General features: G+C 51.2%; 1 pseudogene; it reads right to left on the reverse strand.

Annotated features, from left to right (window-relative positions):
• Nucleotides 1–206: 206 nt before the first annotated feature.
• LOC132502556 (SEC14-like protein 3) lies at nt 207–9,371 on the reverse strand (annotated as a pseudogene).
• Nucleotides 9,372–9,627: the final 256 nt, after the last annotated feature.

Genomic DNA, 9,627 nt, shown 5'->3' on the forward strand with positions numbered 1-9,627 from the left:
CTCTTCTGCAACCTCAGCATTCTCCAAAGCTGTGCCTCTCGTATTTCCTGATCTGACCACAGCCTATGCGTTTTCCCCAAGGCAGCCGTTTCTTTACTTACTAGTGTCACAGAGTCAAGAGGACTACTGAGCAGTTTCTGGGGGAAGAGTAGGATATATAGGCCGAAAGCAGAGGGTCAGGGGTCTCTTGGAAGTGAGGGAGCTGCCTAGACAGGGGTGAGCTCTTTGTCTTATTTCTGCATGCCCTCATCCGGAAGCAGCACCTACACTGTGAAGCTGACCTCCTTGGTGTGGACAAAGCTATAGGTATTGTCAGAGCTCAGGACATCTAGGGGGATAGCTGGACAGACGGGTAGTTTGGCCTGACTTCACACTCCCTGTGCCCTGCCCTGGCCATGGGGGAGAACAGGCTGTGTTCCCACCTGCTGTGTTTGCCAAGCTGGACCAAGTTCCCCCGACTGCTTTTCCCTTCCCCATGGGAACTGCCATTCCTGAGCAGGGCCTGTGAACAGAAACTGACCTCCTCCTGGCATGTGCCCAGCCTGGCTTTAGTTGCACCAACTGGCAATGAGAACAATAGCCACTGCCTCCCACTGTGTCCACACCTGGACAGTCACATGACAGGTGTGCAAGGGGGGCATTTCAGAACATCAGAGGCCTCCCAGGCCCCTTGATGAAGTGGGGTGCAGGGCGAGGCCTGTGCATGCCTTCTGCCTCATTACAGGCACCCGAGAGGTAGGAGTTGTAGCCTCTGCTTCACAGGTGAGCAAACCTGTGCTCAGTAAGACTTTTGCTCAGGGTTATGCAGCTACCACAAGACTGAAGTGGGACCCTGGTACCACACTCAGCTGTGTGCCTCTGGACAAGTTGATTTACCTCTCAGAGCCCCAGTTTCCTCCTGGGGAATGTCGCTGCCCTATTGTCCCTTGCCTGTGTCCTGCGGCCTGAGTGCTCTCAGCCCCTTCTGTCTCTGGCTCTTGGCACACGATAGGTGCTCTCAAGTGTAGACCGAATGAGTGACTGTATGGATGAATGGCACTGACCTAGGGCGTATGTTCCTTGTTGGGGGAGGTGGTCACTACCCCTCTGTTTCTTCCTATAAACCATGGCACAGGTGGCTCCAACCTTCCAGGGCTGGGGCCCAGCCAGGGCAGACTTAGAGACACCAGCTTCCATGCAGGTGAGGCTCCCGTCCTCGGGCACCAGGTGGGCGTTGTAGCGCTGGCTGCGCTGCATCTCTGTCATCTCCCCAGTCCGCTGCCACTCCCCCATCTTGGTCTTCAGGAAAACCCCGAAGCCAATGTCTGCACTGTCAGATGAGAACTGCCACCTGTGTTGGGGGGGAAGGAGGGGAACAGGTCGCTGCTCAGGCTGAAGGGTCCCTGAGGGTCTAGGGCCCAGCCAGGGGTGGGTTGGTGGCCTGTTCCTTACCTGAGGACACAGCCTGGGAACAGGATCTCGTACTCCACCTGGTGCGAGAAGCTGCGGTTGATCTGCACCAAGTGCTCGTACTGTCTTCACAGGGTCCTGCATGTACATGGACTTGGGGATCTCCCCACCATAGTTGATTTGCAGACACAGAGCAAGATGGGCTTGCTCCCCACCTCTTGCATTGTTCATGCTGTTTCTCCTACCTGAGCTATTCCCCATCTCCTGGAAGTATCCTGCTCATCCTGTCCTCCCCTACCCACACCCCCACCCTGGGAAGCCTCCTGTGTCCCTCCGTCCTCAATCAGGGCCTCTTCTGGGAACTTCCCCTCCCAGCTCATCCCTCTGGGTCAAAATTTCCCCATTTCTTGTTTGCCTGCACAGTTGATGAGAGCTCTGTCAGGGCAGGGCTGGGACTAACTCAATACCTGGCTCACAGGGGTTTCTCCATAGACATTTGTGGAATGAATGAGTGGGTGAGAAAGGAACCGAGTTCTACTCCTCTACCCTCCCCTGTTCTGGGGCTCTTCATACCTTAAGTTAAATATTTGGGGTTCCCATCTGGGTCGGTCAGGGTCCCCCCAAACTGGGCAGGCAGTTCTTCAGGACTGATGAGTTTTAGCAAACCTTCCTTCCAGTTGTCTGTGGGGAGAGGGGTTGAAGGGTGACTATTGAGCATGGAGGGGACCCATCAGCCCCCCTCTTACCAGGAGGACCTGACCTTGGGGGGAAGCCGTACAGGAGCTAGGCTGCCAGGGCCCATTCCCTAGGCCCCCAGGCCTTAGGCTGCAGAAATGTCTTCCAGCATTGTGTTGCCATGGAAACATGTTTTCCCTGGCTGATGGATGTGCAAATTTTTGAGGGTCTCCCAGTCATAAGCAGTCAAGATTAGAGTTGTCTAACTGTTTCAAGGAGCCTAATGAGGTCAAGGACCATGTCAGGGGCCACACTGTGTGCAAGTGACATACACAAGTCAGACCTCTGTGTGGAGAGGGACAGCCCTGGGTCTTTGAAAGGACCGCCCCCTCTCTGCTGCTTAATCACCACGATCATAATGCCCATTATTATTCTTCATGCCCTATGCAAAGCTCTAAGTGTTCTGGATCCTGGGGTGTCACCACGGCCCCAGCCCTATAACCAATTCAAGTTGTCCCCTGCTGTGGCCATGGGAGATACCAGTGGGATGAGAAGGAAGACCATAATGCCTGGCATCTCACAGCCAAATGCACAGAACCCTGTGTGCCACCAAAAGGGGCAGAGGCCTGGACGTGGGTCTGGAGTGTAGCAGTTAACCACACTGCTCCAGGATTTGGGGGCTACCTTGTGATTCACCCAGCTCCCTACCCCAGTGGATCTAGGCAGAGGCAGAGACTCAGGTATCAGAAAGGGAGAAAAAACAGGGATTTGTTAGATTCATCCCCATCCCCCTGGATCCTCAGATCTCCTGATTTGATGATCTGACCATTCTGATTATGAGATGTTATCCTCCAAGCTCAGGGTCACTGGTTGAGTTTAAGAACTATTTCTCTTCTCTACTTCTTTTTTTCTATCATTAAAACATTTTTTTTGCCCACTTATAAAGGTAATACATGTAATTCTGAAAGTTTAGAAAGTACAGAAATATTAAAAACAATTATAAACCACCTGATTTCTTGCTAACCACAAATTATTTTGTTGTATTTCCTTCTAGAAATATATTCTTGTTTTTATAAAAATAAGACCATACTACCCACACCACTTTATAATCTATTTTTCTTTTAACTTAATGACATTTCCCATGACATCAAATCACTTTTCATGGCTGCCCAATAATTCATCAAATGGATGCATTGTTATTTACTTATCCAGTCCCTTCTTAATGAGCATTCCTTCTCTGAATCACTTCTCCTCTTCCTGTTCTTCTTCCTCATCCTCTTCAGCCCAAATTGCCTTTAGAAGCACTGAGGTGACGAGTGGTGAAAAGAAACTTGATGCCCATAGCCCAGAGGTTGACTAGCAACCAAACTGAAACTGATAAGGAGAAAGATGTGGAGGTTTTAGTCACCAAAGAGGTATGGCAGGGAGTAAGACAGAGGTAACAGGATAGACTCTATAGTGTAAGACCCATTTCATCTTTGAGAAGGAGGAGCCTCTGACTTTAGGTGGTGTGTGGATCTCTGGAGGGGGTGATGGACCAAACTTACTCCAAAGTTCATACGTAGAGCTTAGGGGATGGAGCTGGAATTACTTATTTCCCAACACTATAATTTTCCTGTGAGTGTCCTCACTCAAGAAGGGCTTCATGAGGTTGTATCCCACAGGGAACAGTTTGGCGGCTGGAGAGATATAAGCAAGTATAATGGGGAAAAGATAATTCCACTGGGCCACTCTCTCCATAACAGTCATAGCCAACAATGTGGAGGAATCATGAGCTACCTTGGCAAGTTCCAATGCCCTGAACCTGACAAACCATCCAACCAACCGGTCAACTAAAACAACAAGCAGCCAACTAACCAACCACCCAGTCAATCATCCAATGTATCAAACAGCCAGCAAACCAGCCAAAAAATAGCCAATCAATTCACCTTCTCACCAACCCATCTATCAGCATACCAATCAAACAGCCAACCTACCAAATAGTCAAACAACCAATCAACATGTCAGCCAATCAGTAAACCAATCAGCTAATTAAACAACCAGCTAACTGCCCAACCAACCGCCTCTTCCAGTCAGTCAACCATTCAAATAACCAACCAGCCAACCATTCAAACAACCAGCAATCAACCATCCAAGATACAGTCAAGCAACAAATCAGCCAACCAACTAACCAATCTGCCAACTAGCCAATCACCCACATAGGCAATCAAAATGCTAACTAGTCACTCAGTCAGTCTACCAAGTTAACAACTATCCAACCAGACAACCAGATATCCAACTAACCACCAGTCAACCAGCCAGCTAAACAACTGGCCAGTCAAATAGACAAAAACTAAGCAATGAATCAACCAGTCAACCATCAAACATATATCCATCTTTCTATCCACCCGCCCACCCAAACAACCACCACCCAAATACCTATTGAGTTCCCACCTGGCCCCAGGCCTGTGAGGGATACAACAGAAGTGGAGAATTAGAGGCCCTGCCTTCAAGGAACAGACAACCCAAGGAAAACAGGATGAATACACACAAGACAACTGGAGGCTGCAGAAAGCAGTTGACAGGAAAGGCCAGACTGGGCTGCACCAGCTGCCAGTGCCAGAGGCAGTTTGAGGAGGGAGAGATCAACATGGGTGGGAAAGGTGAGGGGGGATTCCTGGAAGAACTGAGGTTGGAGCTGCCTCTTCTTGCAGTAAAGCCAACCATAGAAGTTACCAGTTATGGAGAAGTTACTCTGTTTCAAGCACTCTGATTTGCATGCAGCCAAGCAACCAACCTGCCTCACTGCTATCCAGGGAAAAAGGCACTAGTATTGTCCCCAGGGTGCAGGTAAGGAATTGGAGGCACAGGGGAGTGAAGTCACCTGCCACACACCTTTCACAATGAACATGAACTTCAGGGTCTCTGGGTAATTCTCTTCAAGGAGGCCAAAGAACTGTGGAACCAAGAAAGACCCCATGAGAGCCCACACCTCTTCTTCTCCTACCCCCATTCCCTTTGCAACCTCCCCTCTGGAGGATTCAGAGGCTGTGGAGGGTTTCCCTTCTTTCCATCACCTCCATGGCCCCTGGAGGAAATCTCACCCCAGGCTATTACAACCATAACCTAATAGTAATTACATAACAATAATCATTTTTAGAGCAAATGTTATAGCAACGGTAGTATATAATAATGATTTATGTAATAGTAAATAAAACGTTTACTGTTTATTAAACGTTCACTATTTGCCAAGCACTTGTTTATACACTTTACATAACAACTCACTGAAATATCCCTACATCCCTTTGAAGTGCAATCAGTATCCCCATTTTGTAAGTGAGGAAAATGAAGCATGGAGGGATAAAGCGACTCGCCTGAGTCACAGAGCTAGGGTTGACAAGGCTGGGCGGGGTTTGTCTGAAGCTGGCCCCTATGGTCTCATTACAGTGTTGTCCCTGAGGCCTGTTCTGTGGGATCTTCCAGCTAACATATCTTTGGGTCCTGAGCTGCAGTGATGGGGTCCAGGAAAGCTACCACCTTTTACCAGATCCTGGCTCTGAGTGAGCAGCAAGGTCACAGCAGGCCAAGCTGGCCGTTAAAGCAAGCAGGGGTGCCCAGGGGCCTTTCCCCACCTCCTGGTACACTTCCCCCAGGGGTGTCAAGAAGTGCTTCAGCCCCAGGCCTTCACAGTCAAATATCATCACGATGGTCTCAATCTTCCTCCCCAGCTGTGAGGATGAGAGCAAGGATCAGGGTGCAGGCTCAGAACTTGGGAGATGGTGACCCCAGCACATGACCCTTCAGGGCTTCTCCCAGATTCCTACTCTGGCCTCAGATGAATGAGTGGACAAAACAGTGAATGCATTTACTACCCATCCATCCACCATCCATCCATCATCCATCCACCCATCATGGCTATCCATCCACCCATTAATTGACCCACCCACTCATCAGTTCACCCATCCATCCCTTCATACTGCTGTTTATTCAGCCATTCATTCCTCCATTTGTCCAACTAATATTTATTAAGCACCTATTTTGAGCCAGACACTGAAAGTATAGCATGTAGCTCAATAATCCAGAGTTCTTGTCCTTAAAGAGCTCACAGGCTGGTTGGGGAGACTGACAAGCAACCAGATCCCCATGGTCCTGAAGCGAGAGCTGGACAACATGGGAGCTGTGGGAACACATGTTAACCCAGATGGGGGCCTCAGAGAAAGTGACAGTTTGAGACCTGAAAGACAGATAGGAGAGAGCCAAGGGAAGTGTGGGAGGGCAGTGTGTGGGCTGGAGGTCGGGCTGTCCAGACAGAGGAACAACAGGGGCAAAGACTCAGAGGGAATAACGGTAGCTAGCATTCTGAGAAATATGAATTAGGCCCTGTATGCCAGCCATGTACTTGCATTATCTAATTTAATCTTTGCGACCATTATTATTGTCCCTGTTCTATAGGTGAGGAAACAGGCTCAGGGAGGTGAGGTAACTTTCCAAGGTGGCAAAGTTACCACCACCAAAGTTACCACTTTCCAAGGTGGCAAACCAGTACACCCATCCGGGAAGTGGCAGAGCTGGTGTTTGACCACAGAGCCCTCTGACTGTGACAGCAGAGAGCACAGGTGTGTTCCTGGGACCAAGTCCCCTGGCAGCCTCACCCGCTCTGTCTGCAGGTCACACTCGTGCAGGATGTGCTCACAGTCCCTCATCTTGGTCTTGAGCAGGTCCTGCTTGGTGACAGAGAAAAGCAGGCCCTTGGGGTCAAGCGGCCCGATGATGTCATACCACACAGGGCAGCCGTCACGGTCACAGCCACACAGGGCCCCAGGCATGTACTTCTGGATCACCTAGGCATGGACAAACACATGAAACTTGGCATCAGGCACCTGCCAGAGATACCCAGACCAGGCTGCCATGGGCGGCCTGAGCCAACACACACCGTGGTACAAGCACTGTCCCTCTGCTGGAGGGTGGCTCTACTGTCCAGGTAAGAAAACTGAGGGGCTTGCAGGAGGGGGTCTTGCTCACAGCAGGTACATGGCTAAGGCAGGTCTCAGCCACGCCTGCTTGAGGCCTCTGGGCTCCTTAGTTCTGCCCCCAATGTCTCCCGTGTCCCTTTCCATGGAAAGGAGTTGGGCTTAGTGATGAAGAACATGGATTCTGAAGGTCACAGACCTGGTTCCAAAACAGATGCTACTGCTTCCCTCCTGTGCATCCTTGAGCAAGTGATGCCAACTATCTGAGCCCCATTCCCCCTCCTCTGTTGGGGAGAGTCCCCAAGATTACACAGTGCCTGACTCAGAGCTTGTGCTCCACAAATGAAACTAGGACCACTGCTTTACTAAGACGCCGGTGGTGGGACTCTTCTCCCCAACTCCTTGGTGAGCTAAGTTTCTTTCCCACCTAGACAGGATGCTTTGACCAAGGCCCTAGGGGTGAGGGCTCAGAGCCACGAGCTAACTGTGGTGGTGAAGAGCCTGGATTTGGAGGACAGACAAGCTTGAGCTCAAATCCCAGCTCCACCTTGGGGCTGTGGGACTTTGGGTGTGCTGCTTAACCATTGCTGGGCTTCAGTGTCCTCATGTGTACAATGGGGACAACAGTACCCACTTCATGGGGTTGTGAGGATTAAATGAGATCATGCAGATAAAGTCGTAACTCAGGCTTGGACATCATAAGTCCCCAGGAAATATTCATAATTGTTAGAGGAGAGGTGCCTGCACACTCATGGTCTTTGCTACCCTCCACTCATGGGCCCGATGATCCAGAGGCTGCTCGGGTGGTAAGTCTATGAGAGACTGGGGAGGGGGGTGCGGGTGTTGGCTCACCTCGGGGGGCTGCCAATCAGTATGTGGTCAATGTCCATGGTCTTCCAGAACTCCATGTACTGAAAGGGAGTTGAGTGGTAAGGTCTCACTGGGCTCCCAGCACCCCTGAGGAGGGGATGGGGGTAGGGGCTGGAGGCAGGGATTGCCCCCACAAAGCCCCTCGCCAAATTTCCAGGGAGGGGGATGGGTCTCACCTTGTGCAGCATGGCCTCTGATTTCTGCAGGTCAAAATTCTGAGCTGTGAGGAGATGGAAAGAAGGCATGGGGTGGGAAAGAGGTTGCCTTGCAGTCATCTTGCCCTAGTCCTGGGCAGTGGGGGGCTATGGAGGGCACTGGGGGCCTGGGTGGGACCTCCCTTTCCTGTCCCCTCCCCTTTCCTGCACCTGAACATGTGAAGCAAGGTGGTGTGGTCGGATCCTGAGAGCCTTGGGTCCTTCTGGAGCAGCTGGGACAAGGGCCCTCTCACTGCCCCCTCACCCTGACCTCCCCTACCTCTGCCCTCACCTCAGAGCCAGCGCAGAAGGAAATAGTCATCTGGGTTGGGCAGGGCAGGCAACACATCCTGGACATTTTCTTGGAACTGGGAAGAGAGACGTTGATTGAAGAGGTTTTCACACTGAGCCTTTGCCCCAGACTCAGTGATTGTTTTCGACTTGCCTCCTTCTCTTCCAGTGCAGTCTGGCCCACAGTGAGGATGGGTGGGTGGATGGATGCGTAGGTGAATGGAAGGAAGGATACATGGGTGAGTAAATAGAAAGAAGAAAGAATGGATGGATGGATGGGAAAAAAAAGGAAGGACAAATCAATGAATAGTGGATGGATAGAAGGAGAGATGGGTGTGTGAGTAGCTAGATAAGATGGGTAGGTGGGAGTAGGAGGATGGATGGAAGAAAAGATAAATGGGTGGATGGGTGGGTAAGTAGATTGGAGTATGAATGTATTCTTAGTTCTTTTCATGTGTTAGCCCACCAAGGCTTCTGTCTTTTTTTCCATCCCATTTTCTACAAAAACATGGTTAGTGATTATGCATCCTCTTCTCCACTGACCGTGGGGATGACAACACACTCTACTCCATCTCTCAGCTCTTACAGACAGATCATCTTTCAGTGTCCTGGGGAGTGAAAGGGAACAGAGTCAGAGGGCAGACCATGAGCATCTTCAGCTCCCACCTAAGGGGAGGTGGGGAGGGGCATGTCAGGTAAAGGTCTCTGGGTCCGGCTCCTGGATGAGAAGTCAGGCTTGATCTGGCACCCACACTATTGCCCGGAAGTGGTGCTATTCCCTCAACCTCTGCCCTGGACAGGGCTGATGTCACCGGGCACTGGGAGACCCAACCCTGGGTGAGGTGATGACAAAGAGACAATGTCAAGGACATGCTGAGCCAACAGACTGGGGCAGTGTTCCGGCCACCGCCCTCCCTCCTCCTCTCAGCCCTTTTCCCCTGGCTCTCACCTTGGCCAGGGTCTCTGCCTGCTTGGGGCTCAGGTCTCCAACTCGGCCACTCATGGTCCTGGGTGAGGCTGGAGGAGTGGAGGCCACTGCAGGCAGAGGCCAAGCCCGGTCTGTGGTCCTGACCAAGTGGAGCCTTTTGCCCCCACTTCTGGGCGTGGCTCCAGGCACCTACTCCTTGGCCAACTGTTGGGTTGCACATTACATAATTGGGATTAAGTGAGGTCCCGTGCTTGGCTCTGGGATAGTTTGGGGTGGAGGGAGGCAGGTGTACACGGGAGGGCGTGTCAGAGGTCCCCTGCCAGGTGGAAGA

This window comes from Mesoplodon densirostris, chromosome 15, assembly GCF_025265405.1.
Source record: "Mesoplodon densirostris isolate mMesDen1 chromosome 15, mMesDen1 primary haplotype, whole genome shotgun sequence".
Taxonomy (NCBI): domain Eukaryota; kingdom Metazoa; phylum Chordata; class Mammalia; order Artiodactyla; family Ziphiidae; genus Mesoplodon; species Mesoplodon densirostris.